Here is a 16,196-nt window from a genome sequence, read left to right as displayed (position 1 = left end):
GTTTACAAAAATAAAACAAGATCGTGAAGGTCAATATATTTTCCATCGATAGTTCTGCAGTACCATATAATAAATATTAAAAGTATTAATCCTAGTTCAGATGATTAATCTACCCTACATTAGTTACATCATCTGTCATAAAATACTCATTTCGTATCCAAAAAACAAAATTACTCGTACATTGTGCTTTCACTCTGCGGTTTTAGAAACATAAAACCATGCATTATAAAGACGTTACTAAATCTGATACGCCCCAGTAGGTCCGTTCATATCTTCACTTTCATTTTATTCAATAAAACATTACTAATTTAGTACACTTTCCATAAAAATATTTTCTACCTTGACTAAATGTAGTCACGCACTACTACTCATTTGAATTTCGAATCGTTTGTAACTGGCCGAATTCGATAGCGTTGACATTGCATCATAGATAAATAATTACTTTTTAATCTGTGGCACTCGGCCGTAATCAGGGTGATATTGTAATTTCCAATTGAATGGAGCCGTGTGTATTTAAATTGGTATGCCAATCGATTATGGAGGTAATTAATTATTATTATTCGAAATGTTGAATTTAATTATTGTATTTGAGTTATTGCTTATAATATTTTGATGGCCTTAGTTTAGTTGCGAACCGACCTAAACTAAGTCTGGGTTCATGTTGCATTATTTTGTTTTAATATTAATGTACTTAATAAAAGGAATTATTAATCAAGAAATTATTTCATACCTACCCAATACGCAATAGGTTTCGCTCCGAAACATTTGACAAAATTTGACATTGAACGTATGAAGGTGTTATTCATTCAATATCTCTCTACTTTAAAGATAAAGCTAAAAGTGAATCAAACAATTTAATCAAGCTTATTGAACGTTGTTATCAAATGACTTCATGTAAAAAAACAATTCTATGTTCAGCAGTGGGCATCCAGCGGCTGATGATGATGAAACTACTATTAAAAAAACGCGTGGCAATTATGTATTAATCAGTTTTGAATAGAACGGATCTAGCCGAGTCTATACTTCCTTTAAAAATGGTCGTGTATTATGCTTTCTTACTACTTTTTGTTCAGTCAATGCGATTAAGACAAAATATTTTCTCCTCCCTTTAACCACTATTTCTTTCCCTAAAGGTCAGCAATCCACCTATCTATCACCTATATATCATCTATTTTTTTGGATATTGGGAATGTTGATTACTTCTCATCAGATGAGTCATTGATCTCTAGATGAAGTACCATTTAAAAACATTTCTTTAAACAAAACACTCACGCCTTCATCCCAGAAAGGTCTAGACGTGCAACTAGGACACCCTCTTTTCGCCATGTGTGCTCCGTCCCATATCTCAAATCTGTCGCCATATCGGACACAAATCCCATACTTTGGACTGATATTGACAGAAAAACAAAAAACATCATATCCCAAATGAAATTCAATTGCGATAATACTATTTCAGTCTTAATAACAATAGCAGTGTTTTAGTATAATTATTGAAATAAAACAAAGATATTTCGCTCTCAAACTGATAAATGATTATTAACACATTTGAATGGGCCTATACAAGCGACAGGCCGGGCATAATGCGTGTAAGTGCGATGTCCCATTGTACGCGGCTCATTGAGGCGTGGTTTTAATTTATCTTTTATCGCATCGTATGAAGTGATTACAACTCATCACGTGCGTGCACAAAAGATCCGTTGGTGCATTAAACTAGTTTACATTTCATTTACTTCTGGACATTTTTTCATAACTAAGTAAAACAATTGGTCATAAAATAGTACGTGTTTACCAAAAAGAGAAAGCCGAATACATTCTAATGTGCCGTTTCTTAGAACATTATGTCTTATTTAAGAGATAGGACAAAAAATGGCCCGGGCCGTGAAGGAATAAGGCAAAATGGGCAATAAATGCCCTCCGAGTTAAAGACAAAAGTCTTGGTGCTACCGGCACAGAAATTTGGGATGTCGTAAACATTTCCAAGTTTATTGCGACGTTGTTGCTCACTACATATTTTGTTATTGAGTTTTGACAGCGGCACAATGGTTATTTTAGCTTCTGTTTTATAATGAGCGACAAAGCTCAGGATATTTTTGTCTCGAGTCTATTGTCTTTTAAATACAATGTTCACTTAAATGTACTTTTAGTTGCTCCTCCTTTTCTTTTATTTAAAACATTTTTTCTGATATGTCTTAAATTTTAAAATAACGCAAAGCTATTTTGTCTACCGTTGCATCATTAAACATGACATCAATATATTTTATAACAATTTCTACTCAACAAATATTTGATCCAATCACAGCCAATACAACCCTAAATTAACTACCGTGAAGATCTTATTACAGACAAAAAGTAGACTAGTGCAAAGTACTAATTAACCCAAGTTTATTAAGTGCTAATTTTAAAATACTGAGAACTTATCTTGCAGACTTGAAAGATTGTGCCGCCGATTGCGGGACAAAAAAACCGGCAAGGGTTGTGTTTAATCGCCGTTTTTTGTAACTTTGCCGGCATTACATATGCAGAACCAACAGACCAGAACCGATGTTCAAGCTCGCGTACGTACAAAATTTTATTGCTAAGCGACACAGTGTTATTTGCGGTATGACAAATGCTATTTTTTAGTTGTAATAAGTACCTTATAGAGGACACTATTGCTTCTTATTTTGTAGATAAATAAAAAAAAAGTTTTTTTTTGTGCTAGTGCATGCGGTATAATTATGATGATATTATTGTTCATAAAAGCGTTATTTTTTGTTTATGATTTTGTTAATAAAGTAAAAAAAAAAAAGAAATCTGTACACTGGTTCACTATGTGCCAAACTTATATAATAAATACTGAGGTTAGTTAATATTTTAAATGGGCTCTTATGATGTGAAATTGGGCAATGGGAAAATCTTAGTTTATTTTTTTAGAATAGGGTTATAGTAAAACAAACTTATCCCACTACATTACACTCAACTATGCACAGTAGCGTATGTCGTGACGCGCTGTTTATGCCAAACAGATACACAACCCTGCATTCGGTGGCAGCGGTCGGCATCAAATAAAATTTAATTTGCCCATTGTCTGTTAGGTTTGTTCGCGAGATGAAAAAAACATCATTGTCATACAATTTTTGTACGATACGTACACGTGTTTTGAATATTTATGGATTTGGAAATGACTTTTAACGATCGGGGTGCGTTTGACATTATTTTTACCTTTTCTGTCTATTTATGATTTTTGGTGTGATTTAGGAGGGATAATTTGATTCATTGCGATTTAATACACACATCATAGACATTAACGTACAAATTATACTTAACCGACAGCAAAATTAATGTGATTTAAACCAAAAATTAATTCCAAAAACATATTTTTGAAATGCCTGAAAAAAAATTATATTCATATAGTATACAAATACCGTAAAAATATTATAAATTTATATATTTGAGGGTAATGTTTGATCGCCTCACAAATCTTATAGCAGAAGATTTGAGATCGCTTTTTAGGCAAGCACACCTTAAGTTATTAGGAAATAATAATTACAGGTTTTGTATATTATATATACTAAACAGTAACGATATATAACCTTTAGTTATATATCGTTACTGTTGTAAACTCTTATCAGCTCTAGTGTAAACCTCTGTGGTTTGATAGATGCTAGTTTTGTATAATTATTGTATTTATTGTGTAAACAATAAAAAAAAAAAAAGTAAATGAAGTTTTGGCTCCTACCAAAAATAGCTTGATGGAGGATGAAATCATTAGAGCTTCTGTCTACCCCTTTGAATATTAAGCCGCGATGTATGTACGATAGTTTTTTTAATAAATTAACATACCCCGTTACGTATTGTATTGAATATAAAACATGGACATTTTACTATGCAGGCATCCGACTGTATAATATACAGGTTTAACATATTTATTTTCACTTACATATTCAGCACGTGACGCTATAAATCATATTTACGAAGCAATGGGCGCTTATTTGGATTTAACTTCGATATAAATGTTAGGTCACCTGAAATATTTAGTTTACTAGGTTAGTAGTCTCTCGTATTGACTGATTCTGCTATTTCAAACTGCAGTACTGTTTACAATTTAGATCGTGTGCCTTTTTTTGGGACATTCCTACTGGAAGTAATGGGGGGTATGAAAGAAGATAAAAATATTAACGATTAGCAGGCTGAATAACTTAAGCGACATTATTTCTTTGTTATTTTTTTTTGTGTAGATTAGATGAACAGAGAAAATGTACTAATCTATATATGAAGCGGCGATAGCCTAGTTGGTTGTGGAACGGACTGCCGAGACGAATGTCCGCAGGTTCAAATCCCAAGGGCACACACCTCTGATTTTTCTAATAAATTATGTGTGTATTCTTTGTGAATTATCGCTTGCTTTAACGGTGAAGGAAAACATCGTGAGGAAACCTGCATACCTGAGAAGTTCTCTATAGGAATTTCGAGGGTGTGTGAAGTCTACCAATCCGCACTAGGCCAGCGTGGTGGACTAAGGCCTAATCCCTCTCAGTAGTAGAGGAGGCCCGTGCTCAGCAGTGGGCAAGTATATAATACAGGGCTGATATTATTATTATTATTATTATATTGATATTATAAAGCTGAAGAGTTTTCTTGTTTGAGCGAACTAATCTCAGAAACTACTAAATGAAACTCAATCTTAAATTAATGTCGCTTAGCCGCCATATTCAAAAATGGCGGTAAGTCATTTAGCCTGCCAATGGATATGTACTGAGGCCAGTGTCATGAAATACTTTGGTAATTATTTAATGTTCTGAGTTATATTGCGTTTACCATCAGGCGAGCCACATGCCCTCTTGTCATTATGTTGCGTAAAAACATAGCCACACTCACCACGATATATTCTTTATGGAACTATTAAATTCGGTCGCTGTTCCGCCTGCTTATGAGCCCGTTCCCGAAATAAAAAGTGGTGTATAGCACTCAGGGATAATGCAGCTTTTATTAATGAAATTTTAGTAGAGTAGTTTGAGGATAGCGCGTTCAAACAACACAAAAACACCACTCAAAAGGCTTTACAGTTGAAGTTAACAGAAAAAGGTATGACATATCGCTGGATCACTATTACAAGGTTCTATGTTATATTTTTTACATAAATTCATTTATACATATTGTATAAATCTATGTCTTTCTCAGAAAAAAAAATGCAATAATCAGGAAGTATAAATAAAGAGGTAACCATTAATTATTGTCGTTTAAAATTTTTGGCAATACGAAAATTTTAAATCGAATTTTACTCCAACCTAATAAAAATTAACAAAGAACCTTGTCATAGTAAGTAAGCGATATTCCAGCGCTGTCACGTGGTCAAAGCGAACGAATAAATAAGCCACATATGTAGAAAGATAATAGAATGAAAGATTTGCAATTTGTCTAAGGCCTATGTCATATATAACTACTGGTGTATATCGCTTAAAATTGCAGTCGCAACTAAATAGATCACACGATCATTCATGATGCTATTTATATTTAGCATAGATTCACGACTGTATTACTAATGCGATAGGTAGGAATTGTGATCGAACCAATCACCATGTAAGGATTTTGTATTTCAGCGAACAGTTTAAGTCATTGATCAATGATTTCTAAGAAGTAAGAGATGCTTTACATTCAGATTAACTGAGGTTGGTTTGGAGAAAAAAGTCGTTTAACCATACGCTGCAGAAGCTATTTGAAGTAAAAACAGTAACTATCGACGTTACGGATTGCCTCATTTATTTTATATGTTAGACCAAGCCTTTGCAGCGGTAGATTGAAATGTGTTATTATTAGCTCGAAATAATGATTAGTCAGTATAAGGAATATGTCCTACAATATTGTGTCTTTGTCCAACTCTTCTTCCCCATTACTAGCATAAGGGTTCCTTTTTCTTTTATTTTTTATAATACTACTACATTATTTCCTTAATTATACTTAACTTCTATCTATTATATTTATGATATCACTTAATTATAATTCTTTGTGATGGGAATACAATACAAAGTCCGCTTCATGTGCTTTCCTATCTTATTCCTGATCACTTTTGAACCTAGGAACATGCGTCTCGGCAGTCCGTTTCTTTTCCAACTAGGCTATTATAAAAAAGAATGTAGAACAATAATAATATTTGACTAATGCTACGTGACAGGAAGCAGTACAGCTACTGCTAAAACTTTGTTATAAGGGCCTATAACTTTCATTAAACATTTCATGTACACAAATAATATTATTTATGAAATATATTACTACGTAAAAATAAAAATAAATCATGCAAACGTAATCGAATTTTAAACTCTTACAAACAAAGTGACTTTTCAATTGCTACCGAAACATTTGTTTACAACACTAGCTTTGTATCTATTATTTTTGTTACAACTCAATTAAGCAAATATTCCGAAACGAGAAACCATTGTCATAACACATGTTTATCTCAAAACTAATTTATTTGAAAAGTTTCCAGCCAATTGTGTCCCGTTTCTACAATAAATCATTGAAGTACCCCTGTTGCTTGCTACCGAACTTTGGCGATTCGTTTTATGATTCTTTTGTTTAAAAACTTTTATTGGCCCGGCCCGTACATAACGGAAACTAATTTATTCAGGGGCCTGAATGGCAGCCTTGAAACTTGTGCCCACTTCCGAATCGCCTTTTCCCTTTTTACGATTATTTTCTTTCTCAACTATTGTATTCGATTTTATCGTCTTAACTCGGTCTATTCTTTAGCTGTTGAATTAAATGGTTATTTTGTTTGAATGATCCAATTAAATGTTAGATAATTGGAAATGTTTCTTTATTACCTTACGGATGACATTTAAGGCGATACCTCAAGGTCCATTTTCATTTCGTCAAAATTTCGTCATATTAAATTTTAAAGGCCGAAATATCCATGATTATTAATTATTTTTACGTTTTTCTTTCAACTGCGAGAACTAATCACTAACTAGACGTGAATTTAAATTCTTTACTTGCCAATACTTGTTTAGTTACCCAGATTAAAGGTGAAACAAAATGTATGAAAATGGACCTTGAGGTATCGCCTTAAGCCAGTGTAATTGGACATAATAAGATTTAATATCTTATGTGTCAGGATGGCGAGCATAATGGATCACCAAATAATACTTTGTAATTCAAGGTGTTGCATAGTGTTTCTACTGTTTCTGGGCGTTTATCGCGTATCATCAGGCGAACGCAAGCTCGTTTCGTCATTCAAAGCAAAAAAAAAAAAAAGATTCTTTTCATCGTTATGACAATTTAATTTCTGGCACTGTTCCTGAAGTCACATTTATATGCCTCTCTTTCTTAATCGTAGTAGGTACATTAAATAAAAATACTACACCATTTATTATGTCATTCTGTCATCTCAATAAAGACGCTGTTCAGTTGTTTAAAAAGCTTTATAATATTTCTCTTAGAGTGTTAATAGACCCATATACTTAATTCTCTATAAAATTGTATTAAAACAATAATTACGCAACGCCACTTATCGGTTGATTCACAGGTGTTAATAAAACTTCAAGTCACTTCGGCAATAACCATATAGATAAGGATGGTAGAAATTACTTTATACAAATTGTTAACACCTATAGAGGAATGGAAATCACGGACCTAAATGGACAACTGTTTTTTAAAACCTTAGGTCAGTGTCATAGTCAGCATTTGGGTAGTTAAGAAATTAATATGACATAGTTTTTGTACAACTAAACGATGAGAGGAATAAGTCGCTCGAAAGACTTGACATAACTCTTGTAATAAGTTATCTATCCCGTATTAAAGTAATTTGAAGAATAACATAGTTATGCAACAAGAAATATGAATGGAGACGTCAATTAGTTAGAATTTTGAGTCATTTTTATTTGTGAGTACATCTTTGTTTCCATTGCAGTATTTATAATTGAAATTTTTGACGAAATGCTAGCTGAAATAAAGAAAAAAAAAATAAGGATTCGTTTTTCAAAAGGCATTCGAATTTCAAAGTCTGCTCAGTGTACAACAACCTTACCTAATGAGTTTTTAAAGTTATTAAAGCAAATTACCATCGAAACGAGTAGAGGGTCGATCAATATAGTGTGTAATAAGTTACGCTGATGGCTTAGTGGGCGTTCTACCCGCTTCTTGATCTCCACAGCTTCCGTGCACACGATTAGCGTCATGATTTATTGACTTTTTTGCCGGTCATATTTACACTTGTGGGTGTTAGCTGTGTGCAATCGTTTTTGTTTCGCAAGTTGAAAGTCAGCGCTATGTGATATTTCATTGCTGTTATTATTTTTAAGTAGAGGTCATTTGTTCTGCTGTTGTTAATATTTTCGATTTTTTTTAAAGCTGTGATATTTTATATTTGTTAGGTACATAGATATTGGACTGTATTGTTGAAGCTAGTTATTTGTCATATACTTAGGCTTACATCGAAGTCCCCGAGTTGGTAGGCAGATCAGATCACCCACTGTCTGTCAATATATTATCCCACATCGACTTAATGAAAGAAGAAAGAAAGAAAGATTTATTATCGGGACAATAATAGTATAACATGTACAATATAAACAGAGAAAAACAAAACATATAAAGAAAAATACACAATTATACTCATTGTGCCAACAATGGGAACCCTCATTCAGCTTCTTGCTGCAGTACCAGCGTGACCGATACTGCAGCGCTGATTAAATTTAATAGTAGCAAATATTTGATATCAGACACAAATTCCAAGCAACGGCAACGTAGTTACATGACTTGGTCGAATTGAAAAGCCACATATTTCACTATATCAAAATAGCACAGGACATCTATTTAAACTGATTTCGTACAAGAGCCAGTAAAAAAATATTTTTAGTTAGTGTATACAAACAGCTGTGTAAAGCAGATTAGTTTGTAACCTACAAATCGGTATTTGTCCTGCAAAATTGGTAGTAGCTAAGTCTTCAAAGCGTAATCAACGTCCCACAGTGATTTAGAAAGGCCCTATAATCCTGCTGTTTAATAGATTGCTCGAAAATTCTGATACTAGTTACAAGCTCAGTCTATTAATTTATAAACGACGTATTTGGGCCAAATTTTGAAATAATCCTGTAGTAAATTATGGCTTGTGCTTTCCAATATATTACCTAGGTAGCGTTCTGTTTTCTTGAATATTAATATGCAATTATAACATGCTAGTCACATCTATTACTTGAGATAACTCTTTATTGTACAGTATTAAGGACCTATTTAAGAATGTTAGAGTAAATTTTATCCGCCAGTTAAGGATCAGACAGATAATATAGTAGTTACTTATTTCATCACCGTATATAAGAATATAGTTGACACTGTGATCATTGTATTTTTGTGTCAACTTCTATAAAAGTTGTAAAGTTTTTATAATCTATGTTACAATTAGCCGTATGATGCCCAAGACGAAATATCTTTCATTAATCGAGATCATTCTAGAACTGCACTATTGTATATTTTGTGTATAAAAAAGATCAGAATTATAAAAAGCTTGTTAAGGTCTATATAATTCGGTTTTCTTTCATCCTCACCCTCTTAAGGCCCTCGACTTCTAGCCGTATTGTAAGTCAGGTTTGTTTAGGATCGCGTAATTTTTTCCTTAAAAACTTGGGTTTCACCTCAAATACGGATTGCGAAATGACACTCGGTATAAGTGTATAACGGTACATATTTACGTTTCGAAATTAATTTGTTTACTCAGGACGATGATTTTTGCGAATGGAATTTTATTAAACCTGTGTAGGATTTTAAGTTTAAGCGTTATAAGAATAAAGACTTTTTTTAAAGTAATTGCAATATATCAAAGTTCAACGTGGGAACATTAGTTGGACATACATTTCGTAAAAGTATGTAATGTTAACTTGTGGTAGGTCTTCCATATGTGAAATTCCGCCTGGGTAGGTATCACCGCAATGTCTATTTCGGCCGCCAAGCAGCAGTATGTAGTCACTGCTGTGTTCCGGTTTGAAGGACATTGAAGCCAGTGTAACTACTGCATATAATGAGACTTGACATCTCATGTTTCAGGAATGGAAATGGAATACCAAACAATACTTTGTAATTCAAGGTGTTGGATGGTGTTTCTACTGTTTATGAGCGGTCGTATCGTTTACCACAGGAAGAACGGTAAGCTCGTCACGTCATTCAAAACAATAAAAAAATGTATGTACTAAAGAAGTTATTTCGAAAGCATTTACTTTCTACATAGTTACCCCATTATCAACTTTCTTTTATTTAAATAAGGACGAATATGTCGTGAACTTAATGCTTCATAAACAAAAAGAAATGTTTGTATCTCCACCGCTAATAGCTGTTGAAAAGTAGAACACGTTCTTACTAACATTTACTCATCATGTCATTCACCGATGACGATTAATAATTCAAGCAAAAGAAAAACAACGTGTAAAAAACTTTATCGATGATCGTTTAGATGCAGCGGTACAACAGAAATGGGTATTTAATGTGAAAAAATTACTGAACTCTTTTTATTTGGAGGTTTTGGTTATGACTGACTTAATTACCGGTTCACTATGATTTATTATATAATGTAGGAATAATTTTTAAGCCAAGCCAATGACGTATGACTGCTCTCTCCGGAGAACAGGTTGGGAAGCCGCCGGCGTTACGGTGGCAAAGAGGCGATGTATTTAAAAGAGACGGTGTAAAGTACTTTACAATATGTGCCTACGTAAGAACTGTATCTCAGCTATTGAGTTGTTTTGTTATCTTTGTATATATCATGTTACAATTTCCGATACTCTAACATTATAATGCTTTTTTTATATGGAAATAAAATAATTATATAAGTATATAATGCAATAAAAAGTACTTGATTTTTATATACAGTTATTAACGTCAATCGTACCGTAATTCCTTAATATAAATGTTGCTTTCACAGACTTGTTAAAATAAAATGCGTTCTTAATTCAGACTTGTCTGGCAGGCTGTTTAAAAATTTAGAGAGAAACGTCACTTTTTTACTATTTCTACGCCAAAACGATATCATCTTTACAATGAAGCTGCCTATCTGCACACTTAATCTATGTCACCGTAGTACATTCAGTGCCTTTCTACCGGTGCGCCGGAGTCGCTCTGGTTATAAATAATACCATAATGACAAGGAATTACCGTGTTCTGCCACACTACATGTTAGACATTCCCGTTCTTTGGATACTGGTTTATTACAGTCAAGGTCTCTGCCTACTTATTGGTATAATTTTATGCACCATTTGAGTTGACTACAGTTGTTTTTTACTTGATCAAGCTTTATGCTTTAATCATGCTATACTGCGTATTGACATGCTTGGGTGGATTTGTGTAAATAATGAACTTTTAAACTTTGATCTGTTTTGGCTAAAAAATATTTATGATTTGTAAGTCTTAATCACGAGGAATGCAGATTTCGTAAAAAAAAATTTTTTGCAATCTATCTATTTATACATATTATAAAACAAAGTCCCCAAAAGCTGACTCTATTTCATCGATTTTCTCGAAATCTACTGAACGGTTTTTTGTACGGTTCTTACTAAAGGTAGTGGAATTCGTGATGTTTAGGTTAAGAGACTTTCCCGCCCTCACACCCACCACTACAACTCCTGTAAGCCAGGATCAGCAGTGGCACGCATTTTGTGACACCGAGCAGTGAAGCTCGGCGAGTCTCAGGGAAAAGTAATATGTCATTATCCCGCAACGAAATTAATCAAATAGAAAAATAGGGAGGAGTTGGAAATATTAATTGTCCACTTCCCTCCAGAGCAATGCGGGTGACAAAATCATGATGTAAGGAGGCGATTTAACCTCAAGGATAGGGACGTTTACAACTAGATAAGCTAGTTATAAAGCATCACGGATAAAATTAAATGAAAGGGTCCTATCACATGAGCTGTTAGATTTGATTACAATAGGCATGGCAAAAACGCCGGAAAGCACGGAAATTCCGTCTAGTCTCAACAAGGTCCATGTAGTATACAACCCCAGATGTTATTTGCATACTGTTTAACATGATGTTGCGCTCTTCATGCCAGAGACCACACTCCCAAAGTACGTGATGAGCAGATTGTTCAACCTCGTAACCAGGTGTAGAGCATGGGCACGCAGGAGAATCAACCAGCCTAAATGAAAACAGTTTACCCTTAAAATTACCATGGCCGGTAAGAAATTGCGATACACAGTAATCTATTTCTAGCCAAGTTTTAATTAGGCGATCGCGAACGTACGGAAAGTATTTATATGAATGACGCCCTTTCGAAGACGAGTCCCACCTACATTGCCATTCATTTAATAACTCGTTGTGTACATCAGTGTGCGTTTTAAATAGTCTATCGATTCTTAAGAGCTCGCGAGACGTAAGAAACTTTTTATATCCTCTCTGGTTGAGTAATACATAGCGGCGCGACGCTGTACCTCCAAATCGACAGGGAGTACACCCGCGAGGACAGGCAAAGCTTCTGTACTAACAGTTCTATACGCCTTGCACAAGAATATCAACGCCAATCGTTGACTCTGGAGCAGTTTCCTGCGCACAGCACCGATAGTTGCCCTATCGGCCCATACAGGTGATCCGTATGTAATGCAAGCTAAGTAAGTCGCTCCATAGATGATTTTGAGCGTAGTGAAAGACAGTCCCCACGTTGAGGTCGATATCCTTGTCAAGGCGTAAAAGTTACGTTTTGATTTTTCCCCGACGTTTTTATATGCTCTAGAAAGGAAAAATTTCGTTCTAAAATCAAACCTAAATAACAAACCGATTCTTTCCTTTTTACAACAATATTATTAAATTTTATTCGCGGCGGTGATTTTAATATACCTTTTAAAAGCAGTTGGAACGTTTTGTGAGGTGCGAATGTAAGGCGATTTCTTTCACCCCATTCAGATATTAATTGTAAACACGTATCCGCCAAACTTTCAAGCCCCGATCTACTATTAGATTCTATTAGTAAGAGGCCGTCATCCGCATATCCGGTTAAAGTGCATCCTACAGGTAAGGGAATTGAAAGAAAATCATCGAAGCTCAAATTCCATAAATAAGGACCTACAACTGAGCCTTGTGGACATCCCATACTCAGCGACTTCGACACGGCATGGTGGCCGAGTTTCAGTTTGGATGTTCCGTACGAGAAGTATGAGTAAATTAGGGAATATATATTCCTATAGCAGCCTCGTATTTTTAACTTAAGAAGTATCATAGGCCACCAAGCATTGTCGAAGGCACCGGAGATGTCTAAGAAGATACCGAGTACATATTTATGTTCCGATATACTTACTGTTCTTCTAACCGATATTGCCGCGTCTGTAGTCGACCTACCTATGGTAAATCCGAATTGATTTTTGTGAAATACTGGTCCGCCCGGTAGCAGACGAGGGACAATGAGGCGTTCTAGAAGTTTACCTAAAGATGGTAACAACGTAATAGGTCTATATGACTTGGGATCATCGGGAGCCTTGTCGCCACTTTTAGGTATTATTCGAATGAAACCGGAGCGCCATATTCGCGGAAATATACCTTCAGCAATACATCGGTTAAAGACAGATAGTAACGAATCTCCGGCTGATTTACACGCTTCTTTAATCATCTTGTTAGACACTTTATCTCGCCGGAGGCTTTGTTTAACGGCAGAGATGCAACAATGGCAATAAATTCATCTAATGTCGCAAGGTTTGAGACTGGAGAGTTTGGCAATTCCGCGGCCCACATTCTAATTTGGTTGTGATAGTTGTTGTCATTAATAATATCATCGGGTATAAGTGAATGCAACAGTGCTTCCGTAGTCTCCTCAATACCAGTCGTATAGCTATTATTAAATTTAATATTATCGATGTAAGATAAATTAATTGGTCTATTTGTTTTAAACTCTTGGTATAAAGGAGACCACGGGCCCTCCTTATCTAACCGCGCGGCGATTTTACGCAATAAATTACCTTTCGATTTTTGTACTGCTGCTCTATAGTGCGACCTGGCAATTTTAAGTTCATTAAAAGCAGATGTAAAAGTGTCACCTGTGACACAACGCTTTTAAGCCTATTAAACCTCCTGCGCGCCCTACGAAAAATTCGGCGTAGGTGGACTAGATTTTCGTTCCACCAATCACATCTACGAGTATTTGTAATTGAACCTCGACCGATAGCAACATCTGCACAGTATGTGAACGTGGCCGATATAAGTTCAGCACATGTTTCAGGTGAGAGATCATTGCGAGTAAAATCTCTGGCATGTCTAGCAAATAAAGAGCTAAAAAAGTCCCAGTTAGCCCCTTTAGTTTTATATCTAAAATCATAGTTGTTATGAATAAAACCTTGTGTCAATCTAGGCAAGAATTCGTACACAATCAGGCGATGGTCACTACATGACGCATCCGGCAGGACACGCCACCTATCAAGTCGAACGTCTCCACTAGAAAGTGTGACGTCAATAGAAGACTCGCCCGTAGGGCTACAGTAAGTTGGTGGTGCATCGGGAGTATTGTGAATACCAAGATTCATCTCTGCGATGAAATCTTCGACGGCGCAACGCCGATCGGTATCGGTGGATCGATATTTGCCATACCAAAGAGTAGATGACGCATTAACGTCAGCGCCTATAATTACTTTACGACCTGCAAGTGATCGTAAAACCTGGCGGAGATGGTGTATATGTGGTCCTACCGGGTCCGAGTATTCAAAGTAACAGCTCACTATGAAAACCTTACAGCTCGGATTTGAAACCTCCGCGACTGCACAGTGTGACGTCATGAGGTTACGCACTGAAGTTACAGTGAAATTAGAGTTCGCTACATAAATGCCAGCTCGTGAGCTGCTATCAAGCTGTACGACTCTGCTACGCAGTCGAGCGTGTTGATATTGTTCCTGTACAAGTACAACGTCGAGTTTATAATCCCGAACTAACGTATCTAATTCCGACGTCGCCACCCTATCGTTGTGGAGATTTAATTGTCCGATAATAAAGTTATCCATATTAAATTTATTTAATAATTAGTTGACAAAATGAGGGTTTCTAATTTATGTTTGTATGACGGACATTCCTGAGACCCACTTGATGTTTGTTGTTTAGGTTAATAGTACATTACAGTTTTATGTAATTTTACTGAAATATAAAGATTACTGTTGAAGACGTCGCGTGATTGTAAAAAATCTCGCGGATCGGGATTTACGCGGCAAATCTTTGACACACTAATTTCCACGCAGGCGGAGCCGCGGCCACAGCTAGTGATGAGACAATTAATAATATTGAATATGTACATTACTACAAAAACCTAAAGCCCGTGCCCTGGAATCAACTTGATACTGCACATGGTTTCACTCCCGCAAAGCCATAACTACCATAGCAATATGTGCCTAAAATAAACAAGTACGCGTAGGGTCACACTCGGACAACTCTATTGTTCCATGTTGAAATACGTTGTTTACTTTTGCAAAACTAAAATAGTTTATGTCGGAGCCGATTGCGTGGTTGTTTTAAATTACGCAAGACATAACAGTTAGAGTTCTCGGGATTGTTACACTTGTACAATTGGTTTAGAATTATGGAGTTACGATAGGAATAAATGATATTCTCGAAAATGAGTTGATTTAAAAAACAAATTACAGTAAATTAGGAATGTCATTGAGAACCGAATTAGGTATATATAATCAATTTTTGTCTTATAAAATGGTGTAGTAGGTATTTTAACATCTAAAGTGTGTGTTGACATAAAAAAATGCTATAAATTATTATCAAAATTGTATGCTTTGCTTAAAAGCTGGATGAAACTATTGGAAAGATGAAACATATTATTATTTAACCGTGTATCAAAAAAAGAGGCGGTTCTCATCCGTGTCTTTGGTTTCATGTATGACATTCACTACATCGATTTCTCTAAGATTCGTAAACCGATTTGCGTGATTTTCTAATAAATACCTTTTCTCCAGTATGAGTGTTTACCAAGTTGATCAGATCATCGTAATACGCAGAACAACAACTTAACCAAACGATTGTTCCTTTTTCAAAATCAACATGACGTCATGGGATCACATTACCGCACAAACAGTTGTTATTTATCGACAACCGGGTATTAGAACAATGTTCTTATACGAACACGAGTCGTTAATTACAAACAAACATGACGCAGTTATAATGTTAGTGCGGGAGCTCATCATGAGATGTTAAAGCGAGTTGTATTAATCATTTTAAGTTAAATGTGAAAGATTATTACTTGAACATTTAAATAGTTCCTGGG

The sequence above is a fragment of the Manduca sexta genome, chromosome 19, assembly GCF_014839805.1.
Source record: "Manduca sexta isolate Smith_Timp_Sample1 chromosome 19, JHU_Msex_v1.0, whole genome shotgun sequence".
NCBI classification, from domain to species: Eukaryota; Metazoa; Arthropoda; class Insecta; order Lepidoptera; family Sphingidae; genus Manduca; species Manduca sexta.
Note: the sequence above shows the minus strand (reverse complement) of the source record.